Raw genomic sequence first — 23,816 nt, 5'->3', positions numbered from 1 at the left:
ACTGTACCCAGTGCTTGTATAAATAAATAAATAAATAAATAAATAAATAAATAAATAAATAAATAAATAAATAAATAAATAAAAAAAAAAAAAAAAAAGAAAAAGGCAGTTAGAATTTCAGAATCTATAATTTAAATGAAAAGTTCTGTACATGACACTGGCAGACTCCATGAAGATTTAAGAAAGGAAATACTTTGGAAGAAGCCAGGTTATTTCCGGTTCAATTAAAAAAAAAATACATCCGCATTTTCAGAAAAAGAGACTGACTTGTAAATGCTTTCTAGACATCCCATCAATGGCTTGTGGTATCATGGGAGTGATGACTCCTGTGACCTTGAACTGCGGTGTTGTGAGAGGCAATCTGCCAGATAACTACGACAAATACTGATGGTCGAAACAGTGACACTGGCACCTGGAACTTTGTGTCGGGGGAGAGGTGTCAGCAGTGCAAAAGCTGCTTTTTTGAGTTTTAAAAATTTAGGCCCCAAAGGCCTAGGAGAATATCTAATAAGGTGAGAGTGTGATTTCCTTTAAAGGAGCCTGGAAAGCACCATTGGAAGAAACAAGAGGGGTGCTTAGAATTTTGGGGTCTCTGAGAAAGGGGACTTGCTTCTCTCTCCACTGGGACATGGGAATAAAACCTCAGGATACATTGAGAGAGCTCATGATGGGGGCTAGAGATACCCCAGTGGTCTCTTTCCAGTGATCCTGCTCTAAGAGGAAGCGTCTGAACTCCCCATGCCTCAGTGGGGTTCAGGAGTGGTGGGATGTTTCTCATGTACCCAAGAGTGGCCCAGAGCAAGTGAAAAGTCTTAGGCCGATCCACAGGGTATCCTGGCCCCTTGGCATGGCCCCAAAGCAGACAGTAATTCTAAGAGCCCGTGAGAACATCAGGGGGCTCAGAGTGAGCTGCACCTGGAAGGGCCTTGTGGTAGGAATATGGGACCAACCCACACAGACCAATGATCATAAGTCAGGGGAAAAAAGGTGTTTTTCCAAAGGTAGGAGATGGGGGGACCTTGGCAGTGTAAATACCTTGCCCTTCTTCTCTTCTCACTATCTCCCAGTTCTGCTACCTCCCCATATACCCTGGAAGATTCAGATGAATGAGAGTTCCAAACAAAATCAGAAATGAAGTGTGTGTGTGTGTGTGTGTGTGTGTGTGTTTCATAACATATACTTATATATATATAGGCAGATACAATTCATTTCTTGCTTTTGGTGGGGTTCAGGACAGACTGCTCCCCTCCAAATCATTAAGTATCTTAAGCTTGAACAATTTTTTAAAAATAACAGAAGCAGGAAGGTCATTCTGACCTCACCCTTCTCCTCACTTCATCTCTGAAACAGATCATAAAATTCTGATGTGAGAGTTTCCTTCCTTGAACCAGGAAGAGAAAGATATTCTTATCACCAGGGAATTTGGGGTCACAAAAAAATAGCTACAAACAAAACTTGTTAAACTAAGCATTATCTTTCTAGTTACTTCTTCATCTTTATTACTCTTAACTTAAATCTGCTTATTTTGTCAATTCTTCACGAATTTATTGTTTCTTCATCTGTAAGGTGTAGAATCTCCCTACTCTTATCACTTCTTCGGGTCTAAATTCTGTTGAGAAGGTCCCCAAGTTCATGTAAAAATTCATTGAATGCATATGCTTTTCTTCTATTAATCTGCCCCTGCCAGTTTAGTTTTCAGACCCAGCTGGGGACCAGAAGAAGGTTAATTTCCAAAGACTGTGGCCCTCTGAGTTTCCTACATCTTCTTGTAGGCCTACATGAAGGGAAATTCTTATTATTTTTGATCCAGGACATTTCATTGTTCTTTTCTTAGAAAACCTGTACAAAATAACCTCAATTATAATTATTACTGAGAAGTCAGTAGTTAGGTTTTCGCATTCTTCTAGAATTAGGAGGTTCCTCTGTGCTATAATATTGAACTAAAGTGACATGAGCCACGAGCCTATGTACAACGAGAAATCCAGGGTCCCTTTAGATATCTCTCGAAATCCCCAGAAGGCTTACATAGCTCTAGTTCCCATGGTTCTGACCCACCCCTTCCTCAGTCTCAGGCCTGAAGACCCACTGCTGTGCGCTGGGCACCTACTCCATGCTTCATCACCTCATGTCAGAGATCACCGTTGCCCACTCCTCCGTAGCACCACTCATCCAAGACTGTGTTTGTGGCAGCTTTCACAGAAGGTTTTGGAAGGACAACAGAGGAGTTACAGCATGGCCAACAACTAATAATTGGATGGGAGACATTCCTGGTCCATTCCCACTCCCAGGAGCATTTTGCTGGCCTTTGCTCTTTCCCCTCCCTCCGCCTCTGCTGAGCTATTCCTTGCATGACTTTTGCTTTGCTTCTTTTTCTCTTCTCTTTGCAGAGCCGTGTAGTCCTTCCTTTGTTCTGCCTTCTTCTTTGGTATTTTGCCTAGAAGCCTCATTTTTCATATTTAAGTGGACAATCTGCAACAACAAAAGGCCCTCCTTAAAGAGGGTATTCAGCAACAGCATTTGGAATAACAGTTGCTTTTCCATGCTGCACCCAGTGCTTCAATCATTCTCCAGGGAGAATAAATGGGCACAAAATCCACCATGAATCAGGGGGCATATTCTTTACAGTGTACAATCTTCAACCTGTCCTGTCTCTGCCATCACCTGCTCTGCAGTCACTTCTGAATGGGCACTGAACAGAAATCCATTCCTTTGGCCATCTCTTCCATGGATCCAGATGCTGCAGATCAACTGGTTTTGTAATGCTTCACAATCATTGTTAAGACAAGGGAAACAGACAGGACAGCAGAGGCTCCTCTTCTCACGATACAAACACAGCCCAAGTCCTTCTGCAGGAAGAACTACATACCTGAGCTCCTTAACTGTGGGAATGAAAAAAAGAAGCATTCAAGAGGAGAAACCCAAGATAAAAGATGGCTGAAAATAGCAGGCACACAGAGCAGTGTAGCTGTCTGGAATACTAACAGCAAAGAGCAAGTCAACAGTAATTACCAACATAAAAATGTTAGCTTTCTTCTCCTCTCAGGTTTCATATCTTATATGCCACACACCAGCATTTTGGCTAGAAGGAATTTACTTAGGGAAAATTGAATAGGCTATTACCTTTCAAGTCATCTGGTTTAATTTTAAGAATGTTTTTAGGTAAGGGAAAAAATAAGGTTGAGGAAATATTGGTATAGTTCTTGTAATCATCTGGAACAATTAGGGTAGAATGGACCAGAAAGCCCCCAATCTCTACCCTCACACCTGTCAGAGTGGCACCTGAGGGAAGAGTGCTTGACTGCTGACAAGGGGTGTGGGATGTGGGAGTTGGGGCTCGAGAAGATCTCTCCTTAGCAGCCTTCGAACCATACAATCACCTTGGGAATCAATTCTCCTCAGACAGCAAGGTGAGCCCTTGCTGGGCTCTAGGCTTGGGGTGCAATCTTGTTAGGTAAATGAGTGACCAGGAGACACTGTCCTGCACCCAGATGCTTCATTGCTTTCTTCCTTTGGGAGTTATCTCCTCTGATATAGGACATTTGCTCTAAAGGTTTATTTGACAAAGTATACTTTTAAATTTTGAAAAAGTATACAAAAATTTTCATTTTTTGAATGCACTGGTGTAATTGTCCTATTATATGAAGTAGCCAAATTGGCCTATTAAATAAAAAGCATTTGGGGAGCAATTTTGATGAAGAGATGGAAGGAGAGGAAAATTCTACTTAAACATAGGTGTTTCAAATGACTTTTCAGATAAGGCACAGCTACAGTTATTGGGTCCCTTAACAATGGCGATATGTTCTAAGACATGTTTTTTGGTTTCACTGTTGTAGCAATGCCACAGAGTGTAACTGTACAAACTTAGAACACATATCCTACTACACAGCCAGCTATATGGTAGAGCCCATTGGAACCAACAAGTATTGATCCACCACTGACTAAGACATAGTTAAACAACATAGGGCTGTATAAAATGGAGTACTATGCATCTATAAAAACAAATGAGCTCACTCTCAATACATTGGTAGGGAAAGATATATTCTTCAGTTAAAAAAAGTTTTTATAACATACCACCATTTGTAGGAAAGGGGTGAAAATAAGAATCAATATATGTATTTATATATGGCTTGCAAGACACTGGAATAATATATAAAAACTAATAAAAATGCTAAATCACAGGGGATGGGGTGGGGTATGATGGGGACAGAGAGTGAAGTAGATGAAGATGGGGAAAAGTGGGGTTCTTAATGTCTTTCTTGTTCTATTGTTTTGATTTCTTAACTATGTGACTAAATTAACTATTCAAATACATAAATAATTTCATGAAAGAAAAACATCAACTTTTGGGTATGAAGAAAGGAGCCTACAAATTGCATATATATTTTTCCTACCATAGCCCTGCTACCACTACCAAAAGTAACTAAATCCAAATGTTCACAAAAAAAGGAAACATTCCTAAAATAAATAACATTTATCTCCAAGTTCTTGTGATTTTCACACATAGATTGCATCCGTCCACAGAGATAATGATCCCCTGAATGTAAACAATGCATTCCCTTCACACACAGATGTTAGAAAATTACCATATGCCCACTTCTGGAACAAATGCTTTGTTACATTAAGGTGATTTTCTATTGTAGTCAGCCTGCCTGTCTAAATGGTATATAAACTGGGACTACCTTGAGGCTGGGTGGGAGAGCCGGAAGCAGCTAATCAGAACTCTCTCTGCATCTGTCTGTTTCTCTGTGTAAGCCCCTCAACCTTGACTCTGAAAATAAAACTTTTCTCCTTACATTGAAGACTGTTAATTTTCCAGGCAAAATTTTAAATAAAGCAACATAATTAACAAATAAATAAGCCATTCTTCTCTACCACTTACTGAACTCTTTTTGTTCTTTAAGGTCCAAATCAAAAGTTGCCATATTGACCAATTCATTAATAAACATGAATGCCTACTGTGTGCCAGGTGCTGTTCTAGGTGCTGACAAGTCCCTGGAGATGCCAGGGGCACACACTTCTCTGCCTTAGGACATGACAACTTTGTGGGAGTCAGGTCAGGTAGCTTGCTGTGAAAAGAGAAGACTAAGAATTCGCTAAGCCCTTGCACCCTTGGCCTCCCAACCCTACAACCCTTTCCTCTGGACTCCAAAACACCATGACTCCCTAGTAATTAGGATCTTTCCATGTATCTTTGGTCTGCTCTTCTGGCCTGTGAGTGCCTATAAGGTGGATTCTACAACTACACCTCTGGTCCTCACAGTGCAGGATGATACAGGGAGACCAATGGATGTGTGTGTGTGCATGGGTTGATGAGATGCTTCCCAGAGTGGGCAGCCTAGGGGCAGTGGGTCTCGAAGAGGCCCAGAGATAAATGAAAACCCCAATGGAGATGGAACTTAGGGCAAGAAGAGGCTGGGTGTCTGGGAGGCAGGAAGGTGGAAGCCTAAAGTTGAAGGCTGTATCATCTGGATTTGGTCTAACCAGGACTGGGTTGCCCCAGTCAACCTCCATTCAGGAACTGAGTCCTTCCCTGAAACCCAAGCAAACAAACTGGCCTAGAATTGATTACTTTGAACCTATAATTCCAGGTAGATGGAGTCCAGGCAAAACTACCTGAGTATTTCCCGATTTAGTCAGTTCTCTCGGGTGACCTCTGCTCACTATCTTGGGATATTAATATTATTAGGCATAGTAAACACAAAGGAGGTCAAGTTCACATTGCACAGGTTTGAAATACCAGGAAATAAATGTTTAGAACAAGAGACAGAGCCATTATTTGTCTTAGAGATTTATCCATGGCACTCAACCTGAATAGATTCTTAAACTTGATCAATTTCAAACCCGAGCCCCTGTTTTTCAAATGTGGCAACTTAAATCATTTACTTAAAAGTAATAACATTTCCTCAAGGTTTGTGTCTTTCTTAGTTATGGATTGCCTTCTGGGGTCAATTTTGAAAGCAATTTGTGATGATTTAGCCTCCGGAATCCTGTTCACAGCAGCTTATGGCAGGTGGATAATTCTCCCAGCTTGGTCATCAAAGTAAACCCTATACTTACAAGGTAGTTCCTGCACTGTATTTATTTGTGTAATTTTGTTGTCATGCCGAGTCACAGGGAGAAGCTAGCCAATAAGGACTGTCTCCCTCCAGTTTTTAATTACTGTAGACCCAGAGATGAATGAAAGTCCTTGGTGAGTGGACACAAAGGGCGAGGGTCACAAAAGAAAGGGTCTTGAGCTGTCAGCTTCATCTTTCAACCAGATAAGCTGCAGGTTAAGTTGAAAAGAAAGTCACCAAGCACAGTCAGCAGTCTGGGGGCCGCCAGCATCAGCATTAAGCTAATGAGACAGAGACAAATTAAAACCCTGTTCAGGATCAACAGCTGTCCTTGGGCCTCCCTCTCATAACTGACTTTATATTTTCCAAGGGTTGCTGCAGGTGCAGCTCTTGGAGGAGAGAGAAAATGAGGTTTGACTGGAGAGTATCTGACAGGGAAACTCACTTAGAGGCTGAAACTCTCTGTCCCCACATTCTAGGTAAGAGCAGAGAAACCCGTTGTAGAGACAAAAGGAAGGAGAACTGACCTCCAACGTGAAAGACTCAGTCAGGAAACTGGGAAACAAAGCTGCACAATGGACAGTAAATTCAGACCAGAAAACAAGAGTGATTTTTAAAAAAGAAAATAAACAAGGTGGGGGAAGGGCAGAAAAGGACATATGAAAGTGGTTTAGCATGGATGAGGGGATGTGGAATTGGAAAAAGAGGAAACAGAAAAGACATTGTAGACAGAATACATAGATGTATATTTTTTTTTCATTAACATAAAGGGAACATGTATAAGGCAGAACATTAAAATCCTCTATAATTTCCTCCCACATACCTTCTTTCAAAATAACCATTTGTAACAGTTTGGTGAATATTCCTCCACATTTATTCTTTTCTGCATGTATGTAAGTACGGGTATTACCTACATGTAGGGGACAGGTTAAGGGAAATGAGGGTGAAGGTAGCAGGTTAGGACTTGATCCTAATGAATAGATGTGGCGAGGCTGCCAGGGCCAGCCCAGTCCTGGCTGCCTGCTGACCGCTCCGCTGTAGGCCAATAGCCTTGGCACCTGGACTGGAGGGAGCCTCTTTTTCCAGAGCCTCTGGCCTGCCCACTGGGCAGGATGGAAGTGCTGCAGAGTAAATGCTGGTGACCTCCGCCAACGCAGGATGGGCACTGGGGGATAACTACCCAGTTCCTTTTCCCCTCAGGAGGCCATTCTGAGGTGTGTTCTATGGTTTCTCAAAAGATTCCCAGTTGGGTTCAGTTCCAGTCACCCCCACTGCTTAATAACGCATTCTTTATTATGTTTCCTTTCTTCCCTGCCTCACTTCCCCACTTCTAAAATAGAACACAATAAAGCAAAACAAAAACACATTATTTATTCTTAAATCCTTGCCTCCGGGTCTGCTTTGGAGAAAATCCAAGCTGAGATGGAACATAAGACAAGAGCATGGGGATGAGAGAGCAGGCAGGAGGGTGACGCACTGAGGAGGCATGGTGACTGCATTTGCCCAAGCAAAGGGAAGCAGGGGGTGAGGAAGAAGAGCATGCCATGGCTGACTGATAAATACATTTTGACTCCACTTTTGAAAAGGAGTAACTTAAGACGTTACATTATAGTTACACTTCAGCTGGAGAGAATGAAAGGGCTAAGGGAAATGAACAATAGAATGAAAAATGTCAATGTAGAAAGAATCTAGGATCAACATTATGGGGAGAGAAAGGATAAAATGAGAAAACAGCAAAAAGCACATAGGAATTAATTGCAGGGATAAGGAAATGAGAGAAAAGAAACGAATGAGATAATAGGTTCAATGAGATAGGAAAGGACAAGGAATGAGGAAATAGAACAAATGAGATGGGAAATAAAGTAGTAAATGTGAGCAAAGATTATAGAGTAAATTAGAGATGTTCACTTTATGGGCAAGAAAATGGGGGATTGGAAAGGACTATGAATAAAATTAATCATGGCACTCAAAGCAGTGGGAAAGTGGATAATGATTGAATAAGTGAGCAGAAAGAATGGATGAAAAATGTGAAAAAAAGGATCTCAAATGATTGAGTGATTGAAATCATGAACATGGTGGTAGAGAAAAAAAGGCAGCCCTAAAGATGGAAATAAAATTAAATTAAGGAATGAAGGAACATCTGATGATAAATTAGCAGAACGAGAAAAAGAGACCTCCTGTTGGGGGGGAAAAATGAAAAGGAGGAATGGATACTTTGCTCCAAACTTTAATCAAAACCTTTCATAAAGTTCTGAAGTTCTCTCCTGGAGCTGTCTGCTGCTTCTCCCTCCAGCTGGACTCAGATGGCTGGATAGTGCTGGGGGAGACAAGAGCCAGGAATTGTGGAGGCAGTGAGGAAAGCAGCCAGGGAAGCACAAAAATCACTGAATTGCAGAGATGCAGCCAAAGATAATCTTCACTTAAAGGTCTTCCAAATAAAGGTAAAAACCCTAAACATTGTACTTGGCTACATCACTTTTGCTTGCCTGAACTTTAAAATCAACATGTTTTCTTTCTCAATGTCAACTTGCCATAAAAGGAACTAAGTAGAAAAGTGAGTCTTGATGTTGTTATTAAAAGACCAGTAAATAAAACAACTAATTGTACTGTGGCAAATTCCTAAATATCTCCCCAAATCGTTTTAGTCTGACACATAGCCGGTCATCTAACTAAAGACTACATTTCCCAACTCCCCCTTGCTATTAGGTGTGGTCATGTGACTCTTTGGACTGACAGCAGAATTGAACACTGTTTTTGGACAGGAAGAGGGCTACATCTTTTAATTGCCTGACAAGTTTCGTAGAATTGATTGATCCAAGTCAAACTAATGTAGAAAGGTCCTGGAGGAGTCCCAAATATTGTGGCTATATTTGTTTCTAATTTTTTTTAAAGGTTTATTTATTTTTATAAAAGAGCTGGGGTACAGGCCAGAGGGTGAGAGGATCCACCAGAGATAGAGTGGGGAACAGAACAGGCAGACTGACCAAAATACACTGCTGAGGGGAGCAGCAGGTGAGACAGGAGAGGTCTGCTGCACCATGTGGGAATCTCCCTGGCCGGCTGGGAATTGAACCCATGCTGCAGAGGCTGTGGACAGCTTCACAGCACTGTGCTCAACCTGCTGTGCCACGAGGGAGGCCCTGTTTCTAAATTTTATTTTAAATCAGAATAATACCTCCATGTGGTTGGAGAATAAAGAACATGGATGGGATCACCAGTGCCTGCTCTACCTTCTAACAGCCTCATTTCCATTCACAGACAGCCATGCTGAACACTTACAAGTAGCTTGTTTTTAGTTCATTTTGTACTTATCTACAAAATGTATGATCTGCCCATGTCACTATTTCTTAATTTATCAAATATAGACAGTTTTTAATGACTTTCTGCTATGATAGACGAGGTTTTAGATGACTTGCAGTAACCATGCCTCCTACAGGTGCATGGTCATTTTACAGCACCCTCCCAACAAAATGTTCACACTATTCTCATGCTCTCAATTACCTTCACAAATATAAGTAACATTCTCAAGATTTTATTGTTTTGTTCATTCATTCATCCATCACTCCCCAATATCTATTAGCACCTTGAATTCTTGCAGGGGCTGGGAAGAGATAGTGAACAAGCTAGGTGGGGGCTACTCTGTCCTGTGCTGACACTAGCATTTTGGGAGGCAGGCAATAAGCATGCAAGTGAATTGGACACAGTATCTCCCAACTCCTTTTTTGTATAATGAGGTTATCAGAATCCCTACCCTTTCCCCTATTTCTTCCCTACTTTTCATTTCCCAACTTTGCCACTTTTACTCTAATTTTACATTGTCAGAACATTACGTTCTGAAATCCAATGATTTTTTTGGATTATATTTATAGTTGATACTAAAAGATGAAAATCAATAAACAGAAATAGTGCTTTCATTGTTGTGCTTAAGTAAATATAGTTCACAGCACAGCCAGGTAGAACACAAGGATTGTGTCTCAGGCAATATCCCATAGTGCTCCGTATTCCTGGAGCCAGAGGGTTTGACACTGGCTTTGCCATTAACTGTGGACTTTGGGCAAGTTCTTTTTAATCTTCCCTATGCTTCATCATCTATAAAATAGGAATAATAATGTACCTATCTTAATTGTTATGAAGATATGAGAGCTATAATAAAAGTGCTTAGAACAGTACCTGGTCTCTGGTAGAGCTCCATAAATGTTACCTATTATGAATGCATCATTTCAAATATGCCCCCACTCCTCTATGTTTTTTAGGGTGTCTTTATCATCTTCTTAAGTAATTCAATTCCTGTTAGAAACTGGACTTCTTGTTCTTTAGGTCTGCTACCCAGCTATCTTATAGAGATGGCTCTTCTCTATAAGATATCCCTGGCTTGCCCTCACTATTGCCTGGATCTCAAGTAAGGTAGACTGCAAAGACTAACCCAGGCTCATGGGCTAGAAAGATGACAGGCAGGAATGAGCAAGATTTCTTTTCTTCAGTTTAGCACCCTTTCAAAGGAGGCCCATGAGATGAAGACTATACAATGGTGAGAATGAACTCTCTCTACTACTTTCACCTCAAGTGCCCCTCATTTCTCCTCAAAGTTGCAAGTTAGTCCCAGAACCCAGGAGAATCAGGAGTCAGCTTGGTCAGGGAACCCTAAAACTTCAGGGCCTTTGTCTTAACACTATGGATGGGGAGCAGGAGGTGTCAGTTGATAACTGGACTTTATATTGGCTTCTAGGATCAAAGTTTTTTATTCCATAGTTAACAAATCCTTTCGTGCTGCACCACTGAACCTACCTGAGGTTCCAGAGCCACCTCCTACTTCTTGGTTTCCCTCTTATTTTTTTTTTTTTTTTTTTAAATAGAGGCATGTTTTATTTATTTATTTATTTGTTTGTTTGTTTTGTTTATACATGCACTGGGTACAGTCAGAAGCGCAGGAGGGTGAGAGAATTCACCAGAGCCAGAGCAGGGAGCAGAGCAGGCAGAAGGACCGAAGTACACTGCTGAGGGGAGCAGCGGGCGGCAGGAGAGGTCTGCGCGCCATGTGGGACCCTCCTCCGGTGGCCAGGGAGCAGCCGGGGATCGAACCGGCGCCGCAGAGGCCGCGGGCAGCTTCGCAACCCAGCGCTCAACCGCTGCGCCACCGGGGAGGCCCTCCCTCTTATTTTTGTTCCAGAGCACACCCTCATGTAACTTGCTGACAAGTACTATGGGATATAAATTTTCAACACACTTTTGTGACTTTGGACTTTTCTTCCCTCCTTAAACTAGATGAGGACTGTTTCTCTTGTTCTGTTGCCAAGTGGACTAGAAACAGATGTGAAGAAGCAAGGGAGTTCAGAGAGGACCAGAACTGGGAGGAACTGAAACCATTTTGATGTACCTCAGGGAAAAATAGTATGTCAGAAAGCTAACCTTCCTGGCACCCAAGAGAATGTTGTGTCCCCAGGACTCAGAACCAGGGCTGTCCCAGAACCCTCAGTAACCGAAATTTATGACATTTTTCTAGTCCTCCATCATTGATGCTCTCCAGCTACCACCTGACTCAGATAGGTTTTAGACCAAATGGAGTGAGAATTTGATGGCTCGGTATGGCCCAGGGAGAGCTTCTTTGTATTCCCAAGGGGTGAGCCAACCAGGAATGTTTCAGGGTGAATTTGCAGTGTACAAATATAAGAGCTGGCATTGGTCAAGAAAGGTTCTCTTAAGATGGCAAAGTATTTGGGGGGAGGGTGGTTAGCATCTCTAATACAACACCTTAACCCAAAGTGAAGAAAGTGAAAACTGAGCTTTGGAATAACAGTTATTTCTCTAGATCTCTTGATCGATAATATATATTCTTAGACTTTTAGGTTCAATAGAAAATGATGGCTAGTTTAACATGGATTTAGATGTGTTAATAATCATCTTATGTATTTTTAAAAAACAGATTTGATCTTTAGTTATGCTGGGTATATCTCTTTAAGAGCATTTTCCACTAAAATCATCATATATAATGATAATAACCTATAGATGACCCATGGTAGAGTTTCAATACATTTAAATACTTGTTCAGATTCAACCCAAAAGATCTTGATAATTGCATTCTAAAGTTTTAAATGTGTACAATTCTAAATCAGTCTGTTTCAGCAGATGTTTTACTTAAACCTTCTGTTTTAGTGGAGAAAAATTTATACATGGGCTTGGTTCAGAATTTGACAAATAAGGATAGTTCATTGTTGTTTTATACACAGGATATCGAATGCAAGCTCTAGATGTGTATACAGTAACAAACAAGACTTAATTATAATTCTCTAAAAGGGAAGGGAGCAAACTTAAAGCCCTTTTTGTTCTCCCCATTGCCAGATTGGTTTCTTACTAAACCATCTTGATGAATGGTTTTCATGATATTTTAAAACTCTGTCTAGCAATGAAGATGCCAAACCATGCTTGGTTAGAGCATTCCAGTATGTTTTCCCCATGAGTTCTTCCCTATAATTACCTACAATTCCTCACATGGCAATTTACTGTCTTAGCCTTGTTTTCAACAACTTGGGAGAATAAGCCAGCTACTGCCTTCTGTCCATTGAGTAGGTGAAGAAAGTCAGTCTTAAGTTGGAGATAAATAACCACACTTTTAATTAAGTACAGACTCCAAAGTGACAGAGGTGTAATTGACTTGTCCTCAGTTTGACACATAGGTAACCTGAGAAACTGGTATGAGGTTTAAGTAAATCTGAGAGCTTTAAGTAAATCTGAAAGTCTCAATGAAGCTGCCCAAAACACACTTAGCTACCTAGAGTCACGTGAAGATTTTGTGTCTAGAGAAAGGTTATCACTCTACCTGAATGAGTTCCTAAGGTGCTGGGGGCAACTGAGATGATGTAAACTAAAATGACAAATCTAAGATGATGTAAACTTTCATTAATAACAGAATGTACTTTCCTTGTCTATTAAGTAGACTGGGGGATAAGCACATTTATAAAATAGAGGAGGAAAAACTTAAAGAGAAATAGGACTATACCACTTTAGAATTCATGAGATTTTGGACAAAGAGGATTACATTTACCTTTGATTACTTACAAAGAAAGGAGTGATTTCTAAACAAATCAATGGAAGATAGACAATTTAGGGTACATGTTTAGCTTGCTTTAAATAAGTAGCTTTAGTTCTTCACCTTAACATGCAAATCTGCAATGATCCTTTTTTGTTTCTTAAAGCAACTTCGATAAGAATTTTATATAGGGAAACATTGCTACTGACATACTTATAATAATTCTATGCTTCAAAATAATGAAAGCTTTTAATTCAGACTCTAGTGTAATGTAGTCTAGTTTTGGTTCCTTAACTTAGACTTTACTATATTGAAAGAAATGCTTGGGTGTGGAGCAAAATTTTATTTTAGAAAATGTAACTTCTATGTAGAGTCTATGCAGCCTGACCTTCACGTAAAGAAGTGAACATATACAGCTGGAATTTTTTTACATAAAGTTGGTTTGGATGTAAGTGAGCTAATGCCACCTTCCCTATCATTATGGTCTTCACGTTTTGGAAAAGGGACAATATCTAATTCTCTAAAAGACTGGCTGAAACAGGAGGGCAAAAGATGATACAATGAGACAAGTTTATTCAGATGGATGCACCCTGAAGCTGACAGGGTGGCATCTGTTGTCAGGTCTTCAGATGCTCTTCAGAGCTCATTCTCCCTGCCCATTCCCCTGGGGCTGCAGTTGTCCTCACAGCTTGGGTGGTGCCAGTGTGGGCAAAGCTGGCTCAGGCGGCAGCACTGGCTCTATTCTGGCATGAGAGAGGCCTTCATGACTGGTCTGCTCCCAGTGGAAAAGCCTTGGTGAAAAGATGTCACAACACGCAACAGGAGCAGAATCCAGTCTCTCTGTCTATGACTGCACTGGGCAGTTAATCTCTGACCCCAGGATTTCATCTCTTTATCTGTTGGTTCAGTAACCCTTAGTTTAAAATCCTGACTAGCAAGATTTCAGCCCAGCCTGCCTTGAGGGAATCTCTTTAAAATGCTATTTATAGTACATAATCAACATAATCCTATTTGCAAGTACAGTATCATAGGTAATGAACCATTTGATTTGCAAATTTCCTAATGCCATTAATCTGACAACTTTTGTGTCAGGTCAGATTGCCTGAGAGGGCTGCCTTCACTAATAGGATCTCAAGACTGATGCCTCCGTGGTTTGTTTCATACATACTGATATAAATTATAGGAAGGGGAGATTCTGAAAAGGTGTTTCTTTGCCCCCTTGTGTCAGGCCTATTATCCCAGCTAGTTGAAGTCATTGAATAGTATAGGCTTAGGAGCCGGATCACAAGGTTCCTATTTGGCTGCAGGATCTTGGGCCAGGCACTTAACTTCCCAGGGTACTGGGCTAATTAGACCCTCACCACATGATTCTGTCTTCCAGGGGGACTTCCCTAAACTCCCCAAGTGAATGTCTCTTTCCTTACCACCCCCAATGGTCCAACACCCACTCTCCCCAGTTCTCTGGGTCTTTGTGCATTTCTATATCCCCAACAGCATTCTATTGAAGATGCTTATTTACATTCTTTTCCCTCACTGGGGTGCAAGCTTTGTAAGGGGAGGGACTGGGTCTTCATCTTCAACCTCTTAGAAGTTAGCAAGTGACTGGCACGTAATAGGATATAAACACATTTGCTGATCTGAACTGAGCTAAGCTCTCTTTTTTCCCTCAAATTTTATTGATTTGCCAATTGTTTATACAACTATATACCTTGCAGAGTACAACTTCAACACTTCCTATGTGCACATGTTCCTCTCACCCTCCACCAAAGCTCCAGTGCCATCACCTTCCCTGCCCTTCCTCTTCTTGCCATTTCCCTTTCCCTCTGGTAATCAGTGTATTTTTCACAGTATGAATTATTTTTGCTGTGCTTTGCCAGGTTTTTGTTTTTTTTTTTTTTTAATGTTCAATATATTTTATTTTATATAATTCTTACATCATTTTTCATTTTTGCACAATGTATGCATTTTCATTTTGGTTCTACTCCCCATGCAATTGCACCCCCCTTATTTTGACCCTAATCCTTCCTCCCCCCACATCCCGTAGTGTGTCTCTGGTTTATAGTTGCTTGTTGATTTTGATTTTCACTTTATTATAATTAGTCTTTTTCCTGGTCCCTTATTTAGGTTTTCTAAATTCCTGCTATGACTGAGACCATCCGGTATTTTTCTTTTTCTTTCTGGCTTATTTCGCTGAGCATGATCCCTTCCAGCCCCATCCATGTTGCTGCAAATTGCATGAGTTTATCTTTTTTGATTGCTGAGTAATATTCCATGGTGTATATGTACCACATCTTCTTGATCCGGTCATCTATTTTTGGGCATTTGGGTTGCTTCATAGCTTACCTATTGTAAATAGTGCTGCTATAAACATAGGGGTGCAGGTGCCCTTCTGAATTAATTTCTGTGTCCTTTGGGTAAATACCTAGGAGTGGAATTGCTGGATCTATGGAAGCTCTATCTTTAGTAGGTTGAGGAATCTCTACACAGCTTTTTTTTTAATTCCACAATTGAGTGAAACCATCCGGTAGCTATCTTTCACTTTTCTGACGTAATTTAGTTAGCATAAGCTGCCTCTATGGAAAATGGCATGGAGAGCCCGTAAAAATAAAAGTGATAATACCATATGATCCAGAAAGGTCACTGCTGGGTAGTTACCCCAAAGAACCTGAGAACACTCACATGAAAAGTTTTATGTCCTCCAATGTTCACAGAAGCAGGCATCACAGTAGTCAAGTTCTGGAACCAACCTAAATGCCTATGGACATGACTGGATAAAGAAATTGTGGATTAGTTTTATCTGTTCCTTTGTTTTGTTTTTGAGGTTACTAGACTAGACGGGGAGAGGGTAGGGGTGGACACAAAGGGGGTGGGGACCCAATGGTCTGTGGTAGGGGAATATGGGTGCTTTGGTGGTGGGTGTGGTGTGGTGATATAGATCTGAAGAGATGTAAACCTATCCCTATAACTCATATACAGTATTGTAAACCAATGATACCTCAATAAAACAAATGAATAAATAAATGAAATTGTGGAATACATTACTGAGTGGAATACTATTCAGCTATTTAAAGATGAAATGTTGCCTTTTGTGACAAAATGGATGGATCTCAAGCTGAGGTCTCTTCAAACTATAAAAGTCCATCGTTCTAAAATTAGGCATTATTCAAGAATTTTAGGAAGTCAAAATGGAATGATTCAGGTAATAATTGTTAGTGAACTTGATTATAAATGGTGACCAATAAAGCTGAATTAATGATTCTCCTCCTTGTATTATACATTAGAATCATCTAGGGAATGTAAAACCAATGCTTGGCTCTGCCCAAATAACACAGTTCTGCCTTAATTGGTCCTGTTCCCCTTTCTGCAAAGTGGGGTCACCATTCCAAGATCCTTCCCATCTAGGTTTTTCTGGGTATAGCCAGGGTTGAGTAAATCTTACTTGAAGGGGGTATCAAATTATTGCCATCTATTGGAATTTTTAAACTTCATACATTAAAACATCATACAGTAGTACAGGCTCACTGTATACAAAACTTTGAAAAATGCATATAATAAGATAAAAACACTTGTAATTCTATTCAGAGATTAAATTTTTACAGTTTGAAATCCTTCTCAACATATGCCACTTAGAAAAATATAGATACTCTTTCATAACTTGCTTTTCTCACTAGGTAGCATATTGTAAACATCTTTCTATGGCAATGAAAACATTTCTTTACCACTGTTGATTAATTTTTAATGGGCAGAACAACTGAGTTGTGCTTATTTTAACCTCTTCAAAGATCTATAATAGATAAAGCACAGTCTTAGATACATTTAGAATTTCCATTTTTGAAAGTAGCATTATATTCTTTGAATCTGAAATAATCATTTCCCACAGAATTCATCTAGTAAGGAATATTTTCTACCTTTTGAGCATTTATTCCATCATATGTGTACATACAATGGATACAATGGAAGGCCTGAGGATAAAAGATCAAGCTAAACATCTTACATCTAGACACACATTTTCTTAGATTTGTTATAAATGGCTTGACTCCTGTACATAAGATATATGAAAGGATACTCAGAAAACAAATGACAGAAATTTCTGTTGATGAAAAATGCACAAATAAACTTAGTATTTAATCTAGATTGCACACTAGAAGCAGCGTGCCACAAAGTGGTAACCTAATCTTTGTAAAACGTAAAAGAGAAAATAAAATAATTTTTTAAAATCATTGGAGATATCCAAAGGGATTGTCAAGTTATGTAAGTACCTTCTGAACCTCCAAGAGATTCTGAATCAAGATATTTTCCTCCTCAAAAAAAAAAAAAAAAAAAAAAGATATTTTCCTCCTCACCCATACAACACCCTGTAGTGGCAGGAAGGGCACTGTGCAGGTTTTCTATGATTCAAGCAGACCAGGTAAAGGAGAGTCCTGGAGCCCTCAGTGGCTTTCTCAGGCTTTATTGAGCTTTACATGTAGTGAGTGGCAAACAGGTACATGGCAGGCAGGGATGCCGGGGGACAAGGAGGCCAAGCCCCTGGCAAGTCTTTACTCTGGGCTTCTCTGGCTTCTTTCTCCCCTTCTCTCTCCTGCCTCTCTCCATGACTATCTCAATACTCCTCCCATGGCCCACAGAAGTAAACAAGACAGCTCACAACAATGTCACAACTGCAGGTGCCCCATTGGGCAGGGCAATCCTAATGGTGGGAGGGCAGAAAAGCCTGAAAACCATTTACTCCACACACCCCAATTCCCCAAAACAAAAGTTCCAGAAATTCTAGAAACCACTTGCTGTATTGAGCCACTGTTACTAAAACACTAATGGAGAATGTTTACTCTAGTCCTTCCTAGGTCACCACTTGTGTCTCCCAGAATATGGGATATCCAAGCAGGTGCTAGACGTACCTTTTAGTGCAAACTGAAAGAGTATGTGCTTCGTATCCATCTATCGGTGCTCACCAACTTTAGTGTATTCCTGAAAACCTTGCCACTGAGTGAAAATCTGTTAAGTGAAAAAAGTATATTATTCATTTTAATGGGAAAAATTATGATTCATTTCATTCCAAGACAGGGTAGCTAACCACATTTCCCTAGTGAAAATGAAAACATTTTAGTTGAATGCTAAAGACAAATTATCTAAGTTATACACAACAACATGAAAATAAATAAATGCAATTTGTAGATAAAAGTGGTAAAAGTTGACCAAGGGAAGAGGAGAAACCAGAGAGTAGTTGCAGGTGGGTGAAGGAGGAGGGCAGTGCGGGAGGGATGATGAGGACTCAGGTCACTGACTCAGGCAATGTTTGGGGGGCTCAGGAGTACGCTCAAGCTGTATTTAACAATAACATAGGTAAAGCACAGAAAAAAATACATTTACAGCTATAAAAAGGCAAGCAGCTAGGGAAACTTGTGGAAATGGCACGTGGGTGCCACAGACTGAGGCCTCAGAGAAGCTGTTACCTTCTTAACCCCATCACCCGGCGTTTGCACCAAGCAAAATATTTTGGTGTCATTCAGATGGAGCACAATTCAAATTTGTTCCACATAATATTTGCTCACTAGAAATTTTGTACCAAACAAATGAATGTCTTTGACTGAGACCAATGTCAAAACAGCGCTTCTCAAGGTATGTTTATTTAGTATGTTTATGGATGAAAAAGCCTTCTCCTAAAAAGGATGCAAAGAACAAATTTAAAAGAGGAGTCATTGCCTGAAAACTAGCTTAACTTTTCAACAGCTATGATGATGAAATGTCATTACCGAAAGTCTTTCCGTCAGTTAAGTCTGGGCAAATATGCCCACGTCAAAGACATATTTTTGGTCATTTAGAAGTGAGTAATGTCATTCTGGAGGTTTTCTCTCTTATGGGTCATTTCACCCATCTGGATAAAGTCCAGGATTTTTCATAATGATTTTTTTCATTTTTCTAATTTTAATTTCCATGAGAGAGACAGTTTACTGGTATCTCAAGATTTATGTGAGTACAAGATGGATTTAAGATAACCGTGGAATGTATAAAGAACACATAAAAAAGGTCAGGGAAGAACACACGGCAGCTATCACATTTTTCAAGAACAGTTGAGTCGTATTGAATGGCCACATTCTGTTTTTCAGCCAGTCTTTGGCTGCTGTGTTAGGAACGCAGTAGTATTTGCAGTCATTTCCATGTTTGCAGGTATTACACATTCCACTTGGCTACAGCATGGGAAATTGACATTAGGAAGTAAAAATTCCTTGAATGTGATTTGATAATTTTTGACATTAGCTGTTAAATAATTTGAGTGTTGCTTTTAGTAAAGGAATGAAAGATGAAGCATATTGCTAAAAATCATGCTTTCTCTGACTTTCAGATAATTTGATTACATTTTCTAAGCAAAGAATAAACTCCTGGCCATTTCATTTTAAGAGTGGGATTCCTATGTAGTTAGGCATTTTAACTAAGTTAGAAACATGAATGAAGCAACATGAGGTAATTTTAATTTTGCCACTTATTCTGTGGGAAATTAGGAATATATGCTTCTCTTTTTTTAAATGAGAAGAAAACATTAGTAAGACTCTAAAATAAAGCATTCTTTTTAGAGTTCTACAGGCATACTACCAACCTACTACAAATTCAAACTATAGCTGCTAGAAGGAAAGAGGCCACAGTGATTTTTTTTTTTTTTTTTTTTTGAGGAGAAAGAGGATGGGGCTTGGAGGCGAAATATAATGAAGGTCTTGTCTTGCTGCTTTGCTCTGAATTTTTACCTTGAATTTATTAGGTGTATGCTTCTCCTTTCAGTAATACATTATGCACTCCCTCTAGTGTCAGAATTTGTATATGATCCGAAATCCAGTTTGACAAAGTGCTGCTATAAACGTTAGAGTAAGGTTCAGGCTCCTAATTATGCCATATTTCAAAGATATTAAAGGCCACCTAATAACATGAAGAACAACCCGGCATGAAGTCGCCCTGGCACGGAAGAGAGCATGTATTTTAACCTGTGTTATGAAGAGATCTCTTCCAAGCTTCTTTTCTTCCCAAAGTGACCTATAAATAAGCTTAGGGCTTTATTAAAGCTTTAAATTCCTTTAATAATCTGAGGTATTTATTAAATTCTAAATTCTGTAACTAGAAAAAAAAAAACCCATATAATCATCAACAACTGAAATCTCCAGCAGAGATGAAAAAAAAAAAAGAAAACTGCATCCAGTAGGTAAAGCTTGTGGGAACATCATGAAATATATTATTGTCAAGATTTTCAAAAGTTTATTACCTATTTTCTTTCCATGTCTCTTTTAGGAACTGGAAGTCATAATGTTCATTTTTTATTTCAATCACATAAAAAAATGCTGTCAGAGGCCTCTCCAGCATAACCTCCTCCCCACCCACCCTCAAACAACTTCTAAGTTGCTTGACTGCCCATCTGTTTCTCACCCATATCAGAAGCCTTGAGGAAAGCTGACACCCCCTTCAACTGCAGGAGTGACCCAGGGTAACCTGTGGGTAATCCCAACTTCCTGCCCAGTGATGACTCAGGAACAGGCATGTGACCCAATTCTGGCCCATGAGATCCATCAAGAGAGCTATTCTTCCATCTTCTGGGCCAGCTTCCAGAAGTGACACTTTTCTTTTAGATGCTGCTATGTGCTGATGTGAGACCTGGAACTGCTGCATCTACCCTGTCACTCAGTGATAAGGCTGACACCATGTGGAAGGTTAGGGCAAGAGAATCATAGGACAAATCAGCCTTGGAGTCAACCATTTTGATGGGCTTTTAAGTATGGAAGCCAATATGTGCATGATTATTTAAGCCAGTTTCATTTGGGATTTTAATTACTTGCAGCCAAAATGGTCTCCAAACTTACAACTATGATCATATTTAATTAAATAATCTTTTTATATGTAAACCCAATTATTTTTAAATTAAGTTTTACATCCACTTTTGTGCCAATTCATGGAATACAATGCAATACAATATGCCAGTTAATGAAGACTGTGTTCAGTACTTACTATTGCATAACAAACCACTTCAAAATTTAGTGGCTTAAACTGATAATATATGTTTATCATCTGTCAGAGCTTCCATGGGCCAGGAATTTAAAATCAGAATAATGGGTGGTTACAGTTGAGGAGGCAGCTGAGGCTGCAGTCACCAAAAGGCTTGACTGGAGCTGGATGACCTGCTTCCAAGATGGCACACAGTCATGGCTGGCAAGTTGGTGCTGGATGTTGGTCGGAGGTCTAATTTCCTGCCCATATGAGACCTTCCACAGGCAGTTTGATTGTTCTTAGGACTGTTGATTGGTCTAGCTTTCCCACAGTAACTGATCCAGCCCAGAAAGAGAGCCATGTAGAAGATATTTCTTTTGTGACCTAAACTTCAAATGTCACAGGACATCATTTCTACTCCATCCTATACACTAGGGGCAAATCTAGGAGTCCATCCACATTCAATAGGAAAGAAATAAGCTACAATCTTTGAAAGGAGGAATGTCAAAGCCTTGCAGATGCTCATCAACAGAGAATATACAGGAGATTGTCACTGAACTCTCTTCTATGGGCTTCTAGGAATACGACAACTACAATAATACAATAATGCAAAAAAGAAATATGTGTGTGTATATAATTTTTATGTTGACCTATGATAAATGCTGTTATTTTCCATGTTACAAGTTATAGAAACGGAGTCATAGAGCATTGTATAACTTATCCAAGGTTATAGAGCTAGTACGTTTCCAATACAACATTTAAACCCAGTCAATATGAACCCCCTAGTCTGTACTCTTAGATGCTCATACTCTCCCTTATAATCTACACCTGTCGGTATAGTTCAGACACATTGTTGGTAATTTTCTTGGCTCTCTGCCCACTCGTGTAGATAGAGCTTAGACCTCATCTGGGGTTCCTAGCCTATTAAAAAAGAAAAGAGAATGCTAAAAGATGAAATAAATTTTCAGAAAGTGGGGACATTTCTAAATTCCCAACTATAAGTAATTCATTTTAATAAAATTTCTCACTGGATAATTTAGATATGTAAATAAGTTACACATCTTCCCACTTCTAACACAGCTCCTAAAATTTCTTCAGTCATTCTTTCCAGGAATACTCATAGAATAGCTACTGTCTTCCAGGCAAATAACACACATAGGCAAACGAGTAGACGCAGTAGACGCAGTCCCTGATTTCATGGAAATAGCCAAGTGGGGTCTAATGGAATGGAGCCTGCCTTTTACACACTTTAAAACCAAGGTAAGGATTTGTGGCATTGAACATGTGGTTGAAACCTTTTATCTTCTAGACATGATGCTGTTCACTGAAAGAAAAGTAGGAGGCTTTGGAACTAGGTCCACTGAGGCCTTACCATGGCAATTCCAGGATGAAAGCACTGTCCCTCTCACAAGGTCATTAACATAAAAATTATAGGCAGAATTTTTGGAAAGAAAAAAATTAAAAACTTGAAGAATTTGTCTTTAGATTTGTCTCTACTTTCAGAGCAAGAGAACAGGCTCCAATACATATCAATTTTTCCCTCTCTAATTTATGTTTATAATCTGTACACACTATTTAGTGCTCGATTATTACTGTTCATGTACTGTCTGCTACAATTTTAAATAGCTTCAAGTACATCCATCAATTGGCTGTGCAATAAGCTAACTTGCTCCTTGAAGACAGGGTGTTCCCTTTCCTTAAGTCAGTGTTACCCTACTCCTTGGGGCTGAGCTCAGGCTAGTTCTGGTGTCCATCTGCGGTGCATGAAACTATTAGCTGACACATGCCCTCTGTGCCTCTGGCTTGCCTAGGGTGTCCCCGATCCTTTTATTCACCATTGCAGACTTGGCCTTTTTGTCCCAATAGCCTTATCTTGATGCCCTCCTTTTGGGGCCTGCCCCTATTCTGTTGTCAATCTCCAACCCAGCATGAAGGAGACCTTTTTATTCATGCACAGAGGGATGCTATGAACATTGCTGTGCACCAGACCCTATGTGAGGTATGAGGGCCACATATGCAACTAAGATGTAGCTCTTGCCTTAAAGGGGTTTTTAGTCCCAAGATGGGGAAGGCTTGGTGAATCAAGGATTATGGGATTATGGGAAAATCAGTAAGACAGAGGTAGGTGCTGCATGCTATTGGGAGTCCTAGGGAATATTAAGTCACATGAGAACATTAACTCAGACTTCCCATAGGTGAAGAAAGGAGAGGGGTTAACCTTGCAAAGGACCAGAGTGTGGATGACAGATGACTCTATAACAGTCAAGATACAAGAGTCTAAGTAGCTTAACCCAACTACTGTATTTACAGCTCAGGAGAGGGGCATTGTCAAAGGTTATGCCTCCTGCTGCTGGTAAAGATGGATATAGCCAGATTTTGTGTTGAGGGTGGTGGTGGGAGTCAGCAATTAGTGCAATTATTCAGGACAGTAAGGAGAGTTGAAGAAATAATGGTGGCATGTAATGTAGAAGGAGTGAGAAATGCCACCTACATTTAAAGGGAAGAGCTGACAGAATTTGCTCATGATCTGGATGGATATGGCATGCAAAAGGAAGAGTTGTCTAAAACAGCTCTAAGATTTAGGCCCAAGCACCTGGAAGCTTAATCTTGAACCACCAAGATATAAAAACCAGTAAAGGAAAATTTTGTTTTGGAGCCTGTCCAATTTGAGGTGCCAAGTAAATATCCAAGTAGAGATGTTGAATTGACAATTGGATATATAAGCCTGGAAACGACAGGATGTGTTGGCATGTAGGTGCAATTTAAAGAAGATG

The sequence above is a fragment of the Talpa occidentalis genome, unplaced genomic scaffold, assembly GCF_014898055.3.
Source record: "Talpa occidentalis isolate TD23 unplaced genomic scaffold, MPIMG_talOcc4v2.1, whole genome shotgun sequence".
NCBI lineage: Eukaryota > Metazoa > Chordata > Mammalia > Eulipotyphla > Talpidae > Talpa > Talpa occidentalis.
Note: the sequence above shows the minus strand (reverse complement) of the source record.